General features: G+C 43.3%; 1 protein-coding gene across 27 annotated transcripts in view; it reads left to right on the forward strand.

Moving 5' to 3' along the window:
• Positions 1–17,018, forward strand: part of nfasca (neurofascin homolog (chicken) a) — a 156,401-nt gene that overhangs the window by 32,462 nt on the left and 106,921 nt on the right. For 13 of the 27 annotated variants that reach the window (XR_013909080.1, XR_013909081.1, XR_013909078.1 and 10 more), the window contains exons 1-2: positions 15,007–15,086; positions 15,210–15,285. The gene's annotated coding sequence lies outside the window, so the exon portion shown is untranslated. Of the gene's footprint in view, positions 1–15,003; positions 15,087–15,209; positions 15,286–17,018 lie in introns of those variants that run through there. The other 14 variants (XM_080301469.1, XM_080301475.1, XM_080301477.1 and 11 more) reach the window with 3 other exon arrangements.

The raw sequence follows: 17,018 nt of genomic DNA on the forward strand, positions 1-17,018 counted from the left end.
CTTGTTTTTCTTAAAGAAATCTGTTCCCCTTAAGTCATATTGACTCTCTCTGACTTTGAACAGCTTCTGAGTACTGGGGCAAAGCAAGTTATTTTGTGCTTTATACATTATCTGTGCCATTTTATATTCAACTAAATCATAACATTTCAGGGTATTCAGATTAATAAACAAAATGTTAGTTGGTTCTATATAGTTTGATTGGTTTATAATTCTTATAGCTCTTTTTTGTAACTTGAAAATAGGAAGAGTGTTCGTTTTATATGCATTACCCCATATCTCCAGACAGTAAGTCATATATGGAAGCAACAGAGTACAATAAAGTGTGTATAATGATTTTTTGTTCAGGACATGCTTTGTTTTATAGAGAATAGCAATGGTTTTTGACATTTTTGTTTTCACATGGTTTATATGAGACTTCCAGCTCAGCTTATCATCAATCATCACTCCAAGAAATTTATTTTCATTCACTCTCAATTTCAATTCCATTAACCCTGATTTTAGATACATTTTTCATTTGTCTAGTGCCAAAAATAATCAATTTTGTTTTCTTTATATTTAATGATAACTTATTTACATCAAACCAGTTTTTTAATATATTTAACTCCTTTTCCGCTGTAGTCAGAAGCTGTTCTAAGTTTTTACCTGAGCAGTACAGAGTGGTGTCATCAGCAAACAATACACATTTTAACAGTTTGGGAACACTACATATACCATTTATATGACACGTGTAATAGGATATTATGGTCGACAGTATGGAACGCTGCACTGAGGCCCAGCAGGACGAGCACAGAGATGAGTCCACTGTCAGAGGGCTGTAAGGAACAACAAACATGTACGTGTGATAAATATGCAAATAACATAAAAACGCAGATACTTTTTCAGAGTTGTACAACACAAATACAAGGAGAATTTCCATGTGTTCAAGAACAGCACAAACAAAGAATGAACTTGTGATATGCTTGATTTTGTTCTTTACAATAATGCAGCTGCATGTGTGGAATCTGAGCGTACCCATGCAGTAGGCAGATGTTATCAAGCACCTTGTGTTTAAATTGTGGTTAACGTTTTGGTCGTTTGAAGAAATTAAAGTGGTACTAAAGGACAGACAAGTCTGCAGAAATACAACTCAAGCTGAGACAAATCCATATGTACCTTTGCACATTCATGTGTAAACCTGTGTAAGACACAGATGCTTAACATGGCCTCTGAGCTGCAGATGGTCAGTCAGGTCGTTTTCCCTGTGTTTGCGTTGTCTCAGCATGTCATTAGACATGCAGGAACGTCCTACAAATGTGTGTGTGTGTGTGAGAGACTCCTAAGGCTACTGCTGACCAGCTGCTACCAGAAACTATTGTCTCAAACGACCGGACCTCATATGGCTGTGTGTGTTTGAACATGATGAAGACATTTTAAACGTTGTTGTACTCATACTGTACACAAACGTGGCTTCTTCACATGCGTGAGTGGAAGCTAACCAGCACCAGAATCAGTGCACCTCTGTGCACGTCTGTGTGTTTAAAGAGGCAAGTGGGGTGAAGGCTTAAAGGCTGAATGAGTAATCCCTGCCTCTGCTTGGCCCTCCTGGCCCCACCAACCCATTAACTGAGAAAAACAAAACGACTGCACCTCCTGTTGCTGGAGACAAAGACGTTTGGCACTGAAGTGTGTGTGTTTAAGAGGGAGGGGGCAGCCTCTGCTTTTCTTAAGGAGGTGGTGAGGAGCATTGGAGTGTTAACAATAGGGTTGCTGTGTGGCAGCCTTTATTTGACTTGACAATCAGTGAAGACGTGTTTAAGACAAACAGCACTGATGCCATGGCCTGCTGTCACTTTGTCTGGGCTGCTGTGTACGCCCCCTGCCCCCTCACCTTTCCTTTCTCTGGACTATCATGACTTTCTGTTAACTGCCAACACTCATATTTGTCACCTTTTCTGTTTGCTGCTGCTGGGATCTACTGAAAACGCACAAGAATACAAAAAAACTAAACATGTTAAAGCAATGAAAGAGTCGTGTGGCAAGCAGAGAACGGACCCAGATGCAGGACTTGGCACACAGGATGAAATTCCAAACCAAACATTATTACTTGGCTACAGACAAATATAATAAAGCTGTTGTTAATATTGTATGCTAGATGGGTTGTGTGTCATAAATCACTCAGAGCTTAGAACTAGTTTACCTTTAAGTCTGAGGCTCCACAAATGTTGATCAGAAATCAGAATACTTTATTAATGCCGAAGGAAATTAGGGGAACAAAGAGAGGAAGCATTTCTCAGTTACAGTGAACAGATAGAATAAACTGTAGAAAACTAAACAGGAGAAAGAACAATTTAACATAAACCAGTGACTCCAGGGCCTGATCAACCCTGCCAGGGCCTCCTTGGATCAGGGTGTCTAGAATCAGAATCAGAATCAGAATCAGAAAGGGGTTTATTGCCAAATGTTGAGCAGGTTTACAACATTAGGAAATTGCTGCGGTGCTTCAGTGCAAACATGCTGTTATAAATAGCACTTAAATAGACATGAAAAAATAAAAGTAGGGATAAGAATTAAAAGTGCTACGTAGAAAGATATATGCATGAGATATACATGAGATATATACATGAGAATAAGAATTAAGAGTGCTACGTAGATAGATATATACATGAGTGCAGGTGGTGATCAGTGCCAAACATAGAATGATGCAGTGACACAGCGTAGGGTCATGTGTTAGTGGCGGGGACAATCATGTGGTTATTGTTCATGTGTCCAACAGCAGAGGGGAAGAAACTGTTCTTGTGGCGAGAGGTTCTGGTGCGAATGGACCGGAGCCTCCTGCCTGAGGGCAGCAGGTCAAACAGACTGTGTCCAGGGTGAGAAGGGTCAGCTGAGATCCGAGCTGTCTAGTGATAATGGCCGAAACACCCGATGAATCCAAGGTCCACTACTGACGATGTGGCCCAAATTTTAATCATTTAGATCAGATCTCTAATCCCCAAACCTAACCAAGAAAAACGGCAGATCAGCCCGGGTAAAAGAACGAAAGTTGAGGCACACAACGATGTGTGCTGCTGGTAACGTTTCTGGGTTTCCTCATAACAGCCGTCCCTAAAGAGTCTCTCCATTTAAAGCAATGTATTATCAGGGACTGTAACATCTGGTCCTTTTACTGAATCACAGGTAAAGAAAGAAAACATGAACAACATGTAGAAATGCTGCTGCTGTAAGACGGATGCAGAAAGCTGTCCTCTTGTCCGACCACTCAAAATGTTAAATTCTTTCTTGGTGTCCTGTCTCGACTGATAAGAAAGGCCAGGCTCTGTGTAGCCTCGCACACAGACGCTGCTTTCCAGCATCCTGGCATAGAAGGAGAAGGGTGGCGCCTCTGTAGTTGGAGCGCACTGTCACAAACTGCCTCAAAGTAGGTGACCAGAAGGGAGTTCACACAAGAAGTTTACTTAAGTATAAAATGATTTGTATATTTAATTTAAAATAATGTACAAACATTAAATATTTTATATTTAAGTTTGTTTTAATATATAAATTAATTTTCTTGTATATAACATAATATTTTTACATTTAAAATAAACATAGCCGAACCAAGATGTAAAGATCACCAGTAGGCTGATATCAGGCTGATATCAGGTAGAGTGGAAGAGACAGAGCGGTTCACCTGTGCCAGCTTTTATAGCCTGGAGGACACAGCTGACCTGCATCAGCTGCCGATCCTCCCATACCAGCCAAACAGCAGGCCTGCCAGAGCCCCAGACAGCCCAGAGCTTTCAGGAACTCAAACCCCATCCCCAACTCAAACCCCATTGTCCACTCCAGGTGTAGTGCAACACTACACCTGGAGTGGACAATGACAGAGCACTCCTTTCCCCTCCTGAGTCACCTGATGGGTTGCCAGACTTACTTTGAGGCAGTCTGAAAGTCTTTTTCCACGGCCTAAATCAACTTCTCCCACATCTCAGAAGTCCCACAGGCTAACCAAGTCTGATAGGACTCACTCATCGGCCTGATGGCTCCCTTCACCTCTGGTGCCCACCAGCTGGTTCAAGCAATACCACAACAGGAACCAACCACCTTGCGGCCATAGCTCAGTGCAGCAGCCTCAGCAATGGAGGCGCTGGTCCATTTGGACTCAATGACCCCAGTCTCCCTTGGAATGCAGTCGAAGCGCTGCCGGAGGTGAGAGCTGAAGCTCTCACGGACCTGGGTCGTGTTCCCAGCACACCCTTACTGTATGTGTAGGTGAGCTGTCTGCTGTTTTCTTTCAGATGAAAATGTCTCTGCGTTGTTTAAGCATTGAAAACATTACTTTGTTTGCCATTGTTATGTTGTTTCCTGACCTCTGTTGCTCATGAGGCTCGTTTGATTGTTGGGGTTTGTCTTTGACTTTTAATATAAAACACCTCGAGGTGACTACTGCTGTGATCAAAATAAAATTGGATTGTATTGATAATTCCTGTGCTGCAATGCTAGAAGAGACACATTAACCATTTCAGTGTAATTCATTTCAGCAGGACACACTTGTATCTGGTTATTATATGAAGAAAAGAGCTCATTGAAGAGGCCTGATGTTACTAAAACAGAATGCAATGACTCTTATCTGTTATTCACAGAACACAGAAAAATAGTAATGTTTAAACTGAGACAAATATTGGGAAGTTGGGACACAGCCATGTTTACCACTGTGTAGACTCCTTTTAACAAAGAAATGTCTGGGAACTGATGGCAGAAGGTGGAGGAATGCTATCTTCACATAGATCCCTCTCAGCAGGGCTGGGTCTTCATTGAAAGACGTGCTGTGGAAGAGATCAAAGCAAAGCGGCACACTGGAGCCACTAATCTCACAGAACCTCCAAAAGTTGATCCTGTTCATCTGGACGTAGCGTTTTGTGGGAGAAAGGTTTCGTCATCATCAGGTGACTTCCTCAGTCTCGGCTGATTGAGACTCCCAGCCCATTGTTCCTTCAGTGGGCTGGTTTCAGTCATTGTGCAAATGTGCTGTTTATAAGATTGAAACCTGCAGTCAGCTGAGACTGACGACGTCACCTGATGATGACGAAACGTTTCTCCCACAAAACGCTGCGTCCAGATGAACAGAATCAACTTTTGGAGATTTGCTTACCTGGATGATTGAGATGCATCAACATCTCAGAGAATGTCTGACTTGCAAAATGTATGAGTTAATATAAGACTGTTCAGTTTTATTCACACGGCGCCAAGTCACAACAACAGTCGCCTCAAGGTGCTTTATATTGTAAGGTCGACTACAATAATACATACAGAGAAAACCCAACAATCACATGACCCCTATGAGCAAGCACCACCCAGCTTCCCATTGGTCGATGACCTGCTCTGCCTCCTGAGTTACCCACCACACAGAGCTCAGGCTCTCTGGTTCCAGAGCTCCACATTCTCCTCACCCATACAGGGTGGCCTGCTGTAACACTTTGTTCTAATGAAATATATGTTTGTGGGATTTTCAAATCATCGGGGCTGGGGTGGACTCCTTTGTGACGTGGTGCGAGCAGAACCACCTGCAGGTCAGCGTGGCAAAGACCAAAGGAGTGATTGTGGACTTTAGGAGGACCAGGAAACCTCCGACTCCTGTTTGAATCCAGGGGCTGTGGAGGACACCTCAGAGCACGCTCAGATGGTAAACTGGACTGGGTACTGAGGCAGCGGAGTCTTTAAACACCTGTCGCACCGTGCTCAGGGCTTTCTACGAGTCTGTTGTACAGTAATGTTGTTGGGAAGCGCATCTGTAACCGGAAGGTCGCCGGTTCGATCCCTGGGCTCTCTGTCCTGGTCGTTGTGTCCTTGGGCAAGACACTTTACCCTACTGCCTACTGGTGTTGGCCAGAGGGGCCGATGGCGCGATATGGCAGCCTGGCTTCTGTCAGTCTGCCCCAGGGCAGCTGTGGCTACACCTGTAGCTGCCTCCACCAGTGTGTGAATGCGAGAGTGAATGAATAGTGGCATTGTAAAGCGCTTTGGGTGCCTTGAAAAGCGCTATATAAATCCAATCCATTATTAATGTATTGTATTAATTTACTGTAGTTCAGTCTGTTACTGTCCTCAAGAGTCCAGAGATGAGTCTGATCATATTCTGCTGTCACATCATGCCAGCGTTGTTGAACTGGAGTCGTAAACTATACTGTCAGGCTCTTTTCACCTTTTTATGATAAAGAAATAAAACCTACAACATTTATACAGCGCTTTGTTTAACCAGGACCTTTTTTTTTCAAATATCAGTAACAGACATGAAAACTGATGAAGAGTAGCTTTTGTATGCATCATGAAGGAGAGAGATGTTCTTTAATAAAAAAAATAACCCTGGTACATTTCATTGATAACAGAGACAGGTAGAGATATTCTGTATATTCTGTAACCAGCAGATAATTGCCTTGGCAGGTACACATTAACCGATACTGTCAGAGACCTCAAAGCTCACAGTGTGAAGTGGACGTGTGCTCTCCCTGACTCACATACAGCTAATAACCTGGTTCCATGTGCTGAGTGTTGGAACTAACTACAAACATATCTCTGCACACCAGTGAGTATCTGTGCAGGAAACATTTCCATGATGAACATTCAGACAGAGACAGGTTATTAGTGAGGGCCAGCAGGCAACTGAGAAGGCTGAGGATGAGGGGGATCCAGTGAAGACAAAAGAGGCAGGATGGAGAGTGGGCAGGCAGCTGAGTAACAGGTTTCCACAAAGACTCACTGTGACTGCAAAACAAAAATCCTGGGTGAGTTCCAACTCGACCATAGTGTAGAACAGGAGAGTTCCCCGAGGAACAACGAGCAAACTTCAGCCAAGTAACTGGGGAGTAGATGTGGAAACAGGATTTCTGAGAAAGAGCAAAAGGTGGGTGAGCCAGTCTACTACCATGGTCGGGCTGCAGGTTCAACAGGCCAATCACAATCAGGAAAAAACAATACAACAGAGTGTGCCCCGAGGGCGTGTGCATGTTCAATTCAATTCAATTTTATATATACAGTGGGGCAAAAAAGTATTTAGTCAGCCACCGATTGTGCAAGTTCCCCCACCTAAAATGATGACAGAGGTCAGTAATTTGCACCAGAGGTACACTTCAACTGTGAGAGACAGAATGTGAAAAAAAAATCCATGAATCCACATGGTAGGATTTGTAAAGAATTTATTCGTAAATCAGGGTGGAAAATAAGGCAAGGAAAGGCAAGGCACATTTATTTGTATAGCACAATTCAACAACAAGGTGATTCAAAGTGCTTTACAGAGACATTAGAAACAAAAACAAATAAAAAGCAGGATTTAAAATTGATTAAAACAAGCAAACAAACAAACGAACTAAACACACACATTTCACACCTGTTCGTGCGATCTGAACCCTTATCGTAAGGGGAGCTACCAGTCCTTCTGTGGACGAACTACTTTCTATTTTAAATTCCCTGAATTTAAAATACTCTCTAGACCCAGCTAGGGAGCTACCCAGAGCTCTAAACCCACTTAACAAACAAACAAACAAACAAAACAGTATGTAAAATCAAAACAGATAAGATCAGTAGTTAATGTAAGTTTTGAAATTTAAGCTTAAAAGCGTAGATTTGGTGCTTTATTCAAATGCAGCTGAGAACAGGTGAGTCTTCAACCTGGATTTAAATAAACTGAGTGTTTCAGCTGATCTGAGGCTTTCTGGGAGTTTGTTCCAGATATAAGTATTAAGTATTTGGTCACCTCAAACAAGGAAAATCTCTGGCTCTCACAGACCTGTAACGTCTTCTGTAAGAAGCTTTTCTGTCCCCCACTCGTTACCTGTATGAATGGCACCTGTTTGAACTCATCATCTGTATAAAAGACACCTGTCCACAGCCTCAAACAGTCAGACTCCAAACTCCGCCATGGCCAAGACCAAAGAGCTTTCGAAGGACACCAGGAAAAGTATTGTAGACCTGCACCAGACTGGGAAGAGTGAATCTACAATAGGCAAGCAGCTTGGTGTGAAAAAATCAACTGTGGGAGCAATCATCAGAAAATGGAAGACATACAAGACCACTGATAATCTCCCTCGATCTGGGGCTCCACGCAAGATCTCATCCCGTGGGGTCAAAATGATCATGAGAACGGTGAGCAAAGATCCCAGAACCACACGGGGGGACCTGGTGAATGACCTGCAGAGAGCTGGGACCAAAGTAACAAAGGTCACCATCAGTAACACACTACAACGGCAGGGAATCAAATCCCGCAGTGCCAGACGTGTTCCGCTGCTGAAGCCAGTGCATGTCCAGGCCCGTCTGAAGTTTGCCAGAGAGCACATGGATGATACAGCAGAGGATTGGGAGAATGTCATGTGGTCAGATGAAACCAAAGTAGAACTTTTTGGTATAAACTCAACTCGTCGTGTTTGGAGGAAGAAGAATACTGAGTTGCATCCCAAGAACACCATACCTACTGTGAAGCATGGGGGTGGAAACATCATGCTATGGGGCTGTTTTTCTGCCAAGGGGACAGGACGACTGATCCGTGTTAAGGACAGAATGAATGGGGCCATGTATCGTGAGATTTTGAGCCAAAACCTCCTTCCATCAGTGAGAACTTTGAAGATGAAACGAGGCTGGGTCTTCCAACATGACAATGATCCAAAACACACCGCCCGGGCAACAAAGGAGTGGCTCCGTAAGAAGCATTTGAAAGTCCTGGAGTGGCCTAGCCAGTCTCCAGACCTCAACCCCATAGAAAATCTGTGGCGGGAGTTGAAAGTCCGTGTTGCTCGGCGACAGCCCCAAAACATCACTGCTCTCGAGAAGATCTGCATGGAGGAATGGGCCAAAATACCAGCTACTGTGTGTGCAAACCTGGTAAAGACCTATAGTAAACGTTTGACCTCTGTTATTGCCAACAAAGGTTATGTTACAAAGTATTGAGTTGTATTTTTGTTATTGAACAAATACTTATTTTCCACCCTGATTTACCAATAAATTCTTTACAAATCCTACCATGTGGATTCATGGATTTTTTTTTCACATTCTGTCTCTCACAGTTGAAGTGTACCTCTGGTGCAAATTACTGACCTCTGTCATCATTTTAGGTGGGGGAACTTGCACAATCGGTGGCTGACTAAATACTTTTTTGCTCCACTGTATAGCGCCAAATCACAACAAAAGTCGCCTCAAGGCGCTTCATAGATACAAAGAAAAACCCAACAATCATATGACCCCCTGTGAGCAGCACTTTGGCGACAGTGGGAAGGAAAAACTCCCTTTTAACAGGAAGAAACCTCCAGCAGAACCAGGGTCAGGGAGGGGCGGGGCCATCTGCTGTGATTGGTTGGGGTGAGAGAAGGAAGACAGGATAAAGACATGCTGTGGAAGAGAGACAGAGGTTAATAACAGATATGATTCAATGCAGAGAGGTCTGTTAATACATAGTGAGTGAGAAAGGTGACTGGAAAGGAAAAACTCAATGCATCATGGCAGTTAATATAGTAGCACAGAGCCACGGCTCAGGGTCTGAATGAGCCTCACAGGCCTGAGTGTGCTTGAAGCTTTTTATGATTCTGAACCACAAACACGCACAAGCAGAAACGTGCTGGACTTTTATTCATATGTTGGACTTTGCTGGGCCCAGCTGGGTCCTGGAGGTGATGACTGCTCTAATACGCTGCTGTGTATTCTGGATTTAGCCTTGGCCACATTACCAGGAGTCCTCCAGTGTCTGTCAGGAGTCCCAGTCCTTGACGGGGAGTGTTGGTTATCAAACATGCTGTTGACTCTGTCTGAGGTACACTTCCTGTTACAGGGGGGTCACAGCCCATTTTATTGATACAGGCTCACATACTGGATCTGCTGACATGCTGAGAGAGTGTGTGTTGGTGGGAGCTTCCAGTTTCAGCTTCCCTGGTGTATACAGGGAGAGGACAAGCATAGATGCACAAACATAAGATTCATTTAACAAGTGTTTTTTTAATTTGCAACCCTCCAACCAGCAGTTTGTAATGAGTCAGAGTGTATGTGTGTGTACTCTCTCTGTGCCCAGGGTGAGGTCTGTCCTGACAGGACACAGTTAGGTGTGTGTGCATTCCCCTCACCGTGGCACAGAGTGACCGGAGTCTGGTTGGGTTCAGCTCCTCAGGCACCATCAGGTCTGGTTTTCTCAGCACAGGAGCTAAGAGTCTGTGATTGGATGTTTTTGCTAAAAGCATCAGAAACAGCTCGAGGCTGGTTGGCTGCTTAAGAAGCAGCGATGGGGGAAAGGATGCTCCGCTGTTCTCAGGGCATCTGTTTAATGATATGCGAGGGTCATGTCACAGCCAGCAGCCGTTTGGATGGGAGCTCATTGATTTTTCTGGGGGTGTGGCAGCAGACAGGCGAGGGCTGAAAATAGAGGCTGAGGTCAGGAGGCCAAACACACACACACACACACACACACACACACACACACACACACACACACACACACACACACACACGCACAGCCCTCAGGTCAGTTTAAACTCTGTTGGAGGGTGGGGGGTTTGGGGTCTTCTTCTCTTTTGCCCAGCCCCATCCCTCCTCCTCCTCCTCTGTGGTCTCTCATCATTAGCTGCAGCACCACTTCACAGCGTTCTTCTTCTCATGTTCCAAGCTCACATATTAGATTCAGTGGTTTTCTTGTTTTGCTTCAACATTAGCTGGAGTTGTGGATATTTGCTAACTATAATGTTAACTATATTTAAAGTGAATAAATACTCACAAACACTTGCCGACTTTCTAAATGCTGCTGCTCTGGAGAACTGTTTTTGTCATGTAATTGGATTACACCTTAAGACCTGGCCATGTTGGGTGTCCCACCCCAAGGCACACAAGGCTCGTGACTAGGGCTGGGTATCGTTCGATTTGATTCGATTTGAATCGGGGAAATTTTGCCTGAGTCAGAAATATTATAATTTTGATCACGTATCAGCACATTTCCATATTTTTGTATCTATAAAAAGAAAGCTGACACTTGTGAGACTTTATCAAAGGTGTGAGCATCACAGCAGAGGCCTTTGTGTCAAAGTGACTGAGGATAAAACAGAAAAACATGAAGGTGACTTTCCTGGTCTGGATTTTATAAAAATATTCTGCAGTACATCAAAAACTAAAGAAAACCATTAATCAACACTTGAACGTTACCTGATGCATCTCATGTGAAGCAGAGCAAAGTGGCAGAGGTTTGATTACAGACACAGCTGAGCGTTTTGCAGTAATGCATTTTGCATAATTTTAAAGTGTTTAAATTTGATTTGGGAAACTGTTCTTGAAGTACAGAGAGAGAGAAGGTGGAAGCAAAACAGCAAAGCTAAGAGGGAATTCATGACGATGTTTACGTGAAGCGTAGTTTGGATCTTCTTTTGCTGCTGGTTCAGTCAATATTGTTTGGAGAGAGATCAAACCTGCAGCTTCAGAATCAGCGCCAAAAGGACGTAAACACAAAGCGTGGAGCCGCCGACGCATCAGCATCAGTGAGCTGTCGCTTTCAGCCCCGACCGTGTCCGTGCCGTCGGTGAGAAAGCCACATGTCACTAGGGCTGCCACAAACGATTATTTTGATAGTCGACTAGTCACCGATTATTTTTGCGATTAGTCGACTAATCAGATCATCATCCATTGGACGTACAGCGTACAGCTTATTGCACCGGCAGCATCTGGTCTTATATAACTATCATTAGCTTACAGCTTGAAGTGCTTGTGCTAACTAAAAATAAAGACAAGATGATAGTTTATTCATTTTTAATGAAACTTGCAGATTGTTTCGGTGAAGTTTAATAAACTCCTTGCTATCTAAAATATAACAGGACACCGGAGTAAACTCTCGAGCATCTCACACTTCTGATAATCAGCTGTCTGCTTGACGTTTATTCAGCTGTGTAAAAACTATAACTTTAATCTCAGACAAACCGATTTACTCAGGAACAAATAAAATAATAAAGAAAGCCAAACAATAACATTTAAGTTATCTAAGTGACTTATATATCATGTTTAACCTGACTAGCGAAAGACGGCGGTGGGTTTGAAAACGATTTGCCGGGAGTCCGGTGTTCTCACGGCTCTAGTTAGCCTAGCCCCCGCCTAGCTAACGAGCTAGTGGGTAACAGACGTCTCCGAAAACGTCGGAGCGCTTTTGAAAATATGTGGTGTCCTGATAAACTGAGCAGATATTTGAGGTTTACACAGCTACATTCTCGCCTGAAAATATGTTAAACGTTTATTTTGTGACCCAGAAAGAATAATAAGAGTAACATTAAAACTAACTAGCTGCCGCCATTGTTGACAACTGCGCTATGAATTCTGGGACACAGCTTCTTCTTCTTCGGGGTTTAACGGCAGCTGGCATCCTTGTACATGCAGTGCTGCCATCTTCTGTTTCAGTCCGTTATTACACTCTTAAATCCTGCTACTTATTCCTGCGTCCTTTGTGATCTTACAAAGCTTCAAACGATGCGTCGACTATTAAATTAGTCGTCGACGATTTTAATAGTCGACATAATCGTGGCAGCCCTACATGTCACTGAGTCTCTGTGCAGAATCCGTGTTCCTGCTCTCATTTACTGTTTTAGCTGTTTGGTGGTTGTTGAAATTTTGTGAGGTTTATCCTGAGATTCTGGCGTTTCGGGCAAAATTAATTGATATTAATTGAATATAATTCGATATCACGTTATCCAAGCTAGAATCGATTCCCTCAGGGGTGCAACTGAAAAATAAAACAACAGAGAGGGGCAGGAACGCATTACAAGGAACACATCTCTGTAACCTGATTACTTTTTCATGTAACAAGCAAGGGATTACAATTGCAAAAAAGTAATTAGATTACTGTTACTTACCCGTAAGTTGTCTTATTTTAAGCTCGTCTGTTTACAATGGATATAACTTGTACGTATCTTATTTGTGCAGATAATTATGTTGTGGTGTGTTACATACATTCCCTGTGTAGGTACCTCTTAAGTCTAGTTCATCTTCTTCTCTCGTCTTAAAAGAATCTGAATGTAAAAACTTACATCCTGCCGATGGAGAGATGCCAAACTGCTAACAGTGACAATAAAGATCTGATTCATGGGCTGCGATCACCAAATGATGTAACACGGTGCGACGACAGGGGGCTGGACCTTTGTGAGCTGCTGGAAGCTGGGGGTGAACTAGCTGTAGTGAAATCGCTGTGATTACATCAGAATATGAAACGAGGAAACTGTTGAAAGCTGGGCGGGGCTTTGTGTCTCTGCAGCCTACGGGCTCACAGAGGGAAACACAACAGTGGACTGCTCTCCCACTGCCTGCAGATGGATTTTCACTTGTTAATCATCTCACGAGTCACTGTGATTTGGACCACAGAGAGTTGCTGCTTCAGTTTGCTGCCCTGCCTACTGAGAAACCTGACACCGGCTCATTTGCATACCAACAGTGATTGGATGTTGAGCTGGGGGGCGGGATCTCTGCCGAGTGCTGTGTGAGCCTGCGCACAAACAGAGTGAGTGAGAGGTGAAACCATCTCATTTGTGCCTTTTCCAGTGGATTTTTCAGCCACTGTAGTAAATCCTGTCCATATTCAGTTTGTGGGTAATGGTTATTTATTTCTCAACTTCTAAAAGTTTGATTTACGGGGGCCCCTGCCCCCAGTGTAGAGCGGCCCAGCTTCCAGCTGTGCTTCATCAATAGAGATTGACAGACCACGTGACTTTCGCGCATTGCATGCCGGGAACTCGTGGCAAAACAATCCAAGTACTGCATCAAATGCAAGCATTTGCAGCAACACAAAACGTTCATTCTTCGGTTCCAATAAATTCTTGCTTTTTCTTTGCCCCCCAAAAAGGTTCTGTACAAAACGAAGGAGAACAATGCCGGTCCGTACAAAGACAGACTTGATGAAAAGTCAAAGATACGAGGAAAAAAATCAAACCAGTGAAAGGGTCAGATCCTTACGAGCACACAGAGTGGACAAAAGACGTTAGCGTGCTGCCCAACTTTCACCACGCTCATATTTATAATTATACACTCATGAAGTTTAGTAACTTCCGGTCACTGCAACAAGCCCAGGTACAGTTTACCGACGGATGGGTGCAGGACCTTGAAATGCACCGTGTAGAAAGTAAAGACCATCGTACGTATCATAAGTTTACCAGTCTCACAAATCGTCGTCATAAATACACATTCGTTAACGGTTTATTAATAGGACCTTTGAGCTCAACGGTAATTAATTAGCAGTGGAAATAATTTCTGGTAGCATCATAGAAATGTAGCAGTGACAATAATACTGTATGCTGTAATCGTACTGGGCAATTAGTGATACAGAACAACTGTTTTATCCTGTGAATAAAAGTATATGTTTTTGTCAATGTACCATAATAACAGAAGCGAAACGCAATATTGTGTCAGGACAATTCACTATTTATGCACATTAAACAAAGGAGCATAGCGCGACAATTTCTGTTCAGCGCCAGACTTGCTTGTAACCTATATCACCAATTATGTTATGAAAATGACGCATTAACTACAACAGCAGACTGACCTTCGTGGGAATGCTTGGAGCAGACTAACCTGGGAGCTGGAGGGTTCTGGGACGTTATATTTGGTCTTTGAATGGCTGCAATCCAGACCATCCGTCTGTTACTTCGGAAACATGGCTCGAACAATTTCTCTTCAACGACGTAATCCGATAACAACCGATCTCTTTACCCGTCGGCTTCCCGTGGCTGTCATGTGACCGGCTATTGCAGTTAATAACACAACAGCTTCTTGCCATTTTTGTGTTTCTTTTTATCGCTGTGTGACTGATTTCAATTGAAAGTACCTCTTGCCACGAGTTCCCAGAATCCTTTGCGGTTTTACCCCTGAATGACGTCACATTTTCAATCTCTATAGGAAAATTCAGATAAGCCTGAACTAACTGAGGGGGCTTCCTCGGCTGTACTACATGCACAGAGAAGTGTGTGTGTGTGTGTGCATGTGTGTGAAACTCATTAATAATGTATGAGGTGGGATGGGAATGAGAGGGGGCGGCGACAGATGGGGCATCAGTGTGTAACACAGAGAGAAAGCCTGAGGAACAGTGAGCCTCACACAGAATGAGAGAACGGGACAGAAAGGAGCAAATACATTCATGGGTAGAGTACAGCATCGCCCCCATTTTTTATACTGCCATCTTTTATCTTTGTGGCCTTACTCTGTATTTGCCTGACAGTTGCTTAGTCTTTGTTTTCTCTCTTTTTTCCCTTTGGATGCTAAAGGATTGATGGAGATGGAGAGACAGCGTAGTCACCCAGCACTGCTGTACACCTGGACAAAAGAGCTGCACTGACAGAGGTACTCATGTTGTACTGTTTCTGTGTGTTTGTGTAGTTAGACAGCTTGATCTTTTCACTCAAAGGCCAGAATATCACAGTGATAATAACCACAGCAGCGTGACTCAGAATCTGTCACATCATGTGGATAAATGGCAGATATTTAATCACCAACTTTCCACAAAGACAAGTCTGTACTGCAATACTACTATTTCAAAAGAAACTGTGTGTAAGACACTAGTGGCTGAACTGTTATTCTAATGCTTCAAAGGTTACAATCTTTGTCAATAACTCCATATTTTGGAGTCTCACCTCACATTAATCAGCCTAGTATCAGCCTTAAAACAGAAACCTGTGTGCGATAGGAAGCTTGCACCCTGTGTGAATGAATGTTGTAGTGCAGCCTGTTGTAGGAATTCTTTCTTGTTCCATGGGACGAGGCTCGGGTAAGCCTGGTGCTCAATATCAGTGTGAACGCTGCGTAGCTGCAGACGTGATCATTTCATACAGTTATGTCTGATATTTTTTGTCCACAAAAGTGTTATCTGCCTTTTGCTTTTGTTTTTAAATGCCTTTATATTTGTTGTTTCAATGATGATTCCGACTGCTGACGGTGAAACGAGGAGACAGTTACACACACACACCTTTGTTTTTACTAATTAGTTAGGACATTGACATGATACTGTCCCTAGACCCTTACCCTGAACCTAACATCACCTAACTGTCACACCACGCCTGACTGTTGGTCCCTACAAGTATAGTAGCATGCAAATTTTTGGTCGTCTCACACACACACACACACACACACACACACACACACACACACACACACACACACACACACACACACACACACACACACACACAGCTATATTCTGTGCTGTGTATTACTGAAGTGTCTTTGAGCAAGATACTGAACCACAGATTGGCCCCAGTCCATCCATCAGAGTGAGTGGCAGTGATTGCAGTCAAAACAGAGTAAAGCACTGAATGTGAATGTGTGATTGTGTGTTATAGAGTGCTTTGTGTGCTCAGTAAAGCATCGTTGACCAACAGTAAAGTGAACCATTGTTCTGACTAGGGCTGGGCCATATTATACCGTTCACGGTAATACCGGTATAATGTTAGGCAACGATAGGATAATGAAATATCGCGATAGAATGGGAGTAAAACGCGCATGCGCAGTGCCTTTGTTTTCATACGCACATGGCCGAGTGAAACAGATGAACCAGAATTGGTTTGTAAAAATGGTGCAACTTCCGTGATGTGGAACTGGTTTGGTGTTTGTCCGTCAGATACACGACAAAGCACATTTTTTTGCAGAACATACAAGCGGCCGTTGTTATTGTCGTATTAGTCGGACTAAGATGCTCTTAAATCTGGGAGTAATCTGGGTCCTAAACTCCGTATGCTTCAGGTCAAACAACACTGCAGCATCACTTAGAGTTAAAAACTGTCTAAATTCTTTCATCTTTAATAAAACGATCAGCATTGCTGCTTTACCAGGTGTAACTATAAAGTTTAACTTCCAGGCATCCATGAAAACAAAAGTTATTACATTTAAGGAGTTAGAAGTTAGCAGGAAGCTAGCGGAAGTTAGCTCGCTAGTTTCGCTAGTTACCTAAACATGATATAGCATGTTCTGACTGAGAGATTTCTGAAAAAATTCAAACGTACAGCTCTGCTATCACTTCCAACATAAATGAAGACAGGAAACTAAACAGCAGTGACGTTTGTAGGGTTACTGAAGTTGGG

Source organism: Astatotilapia calliptera, chromosome 5, assembly GCF_964374335.1.
Source record: "Astatotilapia calliptera chromosome 5, fAstCal68.1, whole genome shotgun sequence".
Taxonomy (NCBI): Eukaryota; Metazoa; Chordata; class Actinopteri; order Cichliformes; family Cichlidae; genus Astatotilapia; species Astatotilapia calliptera.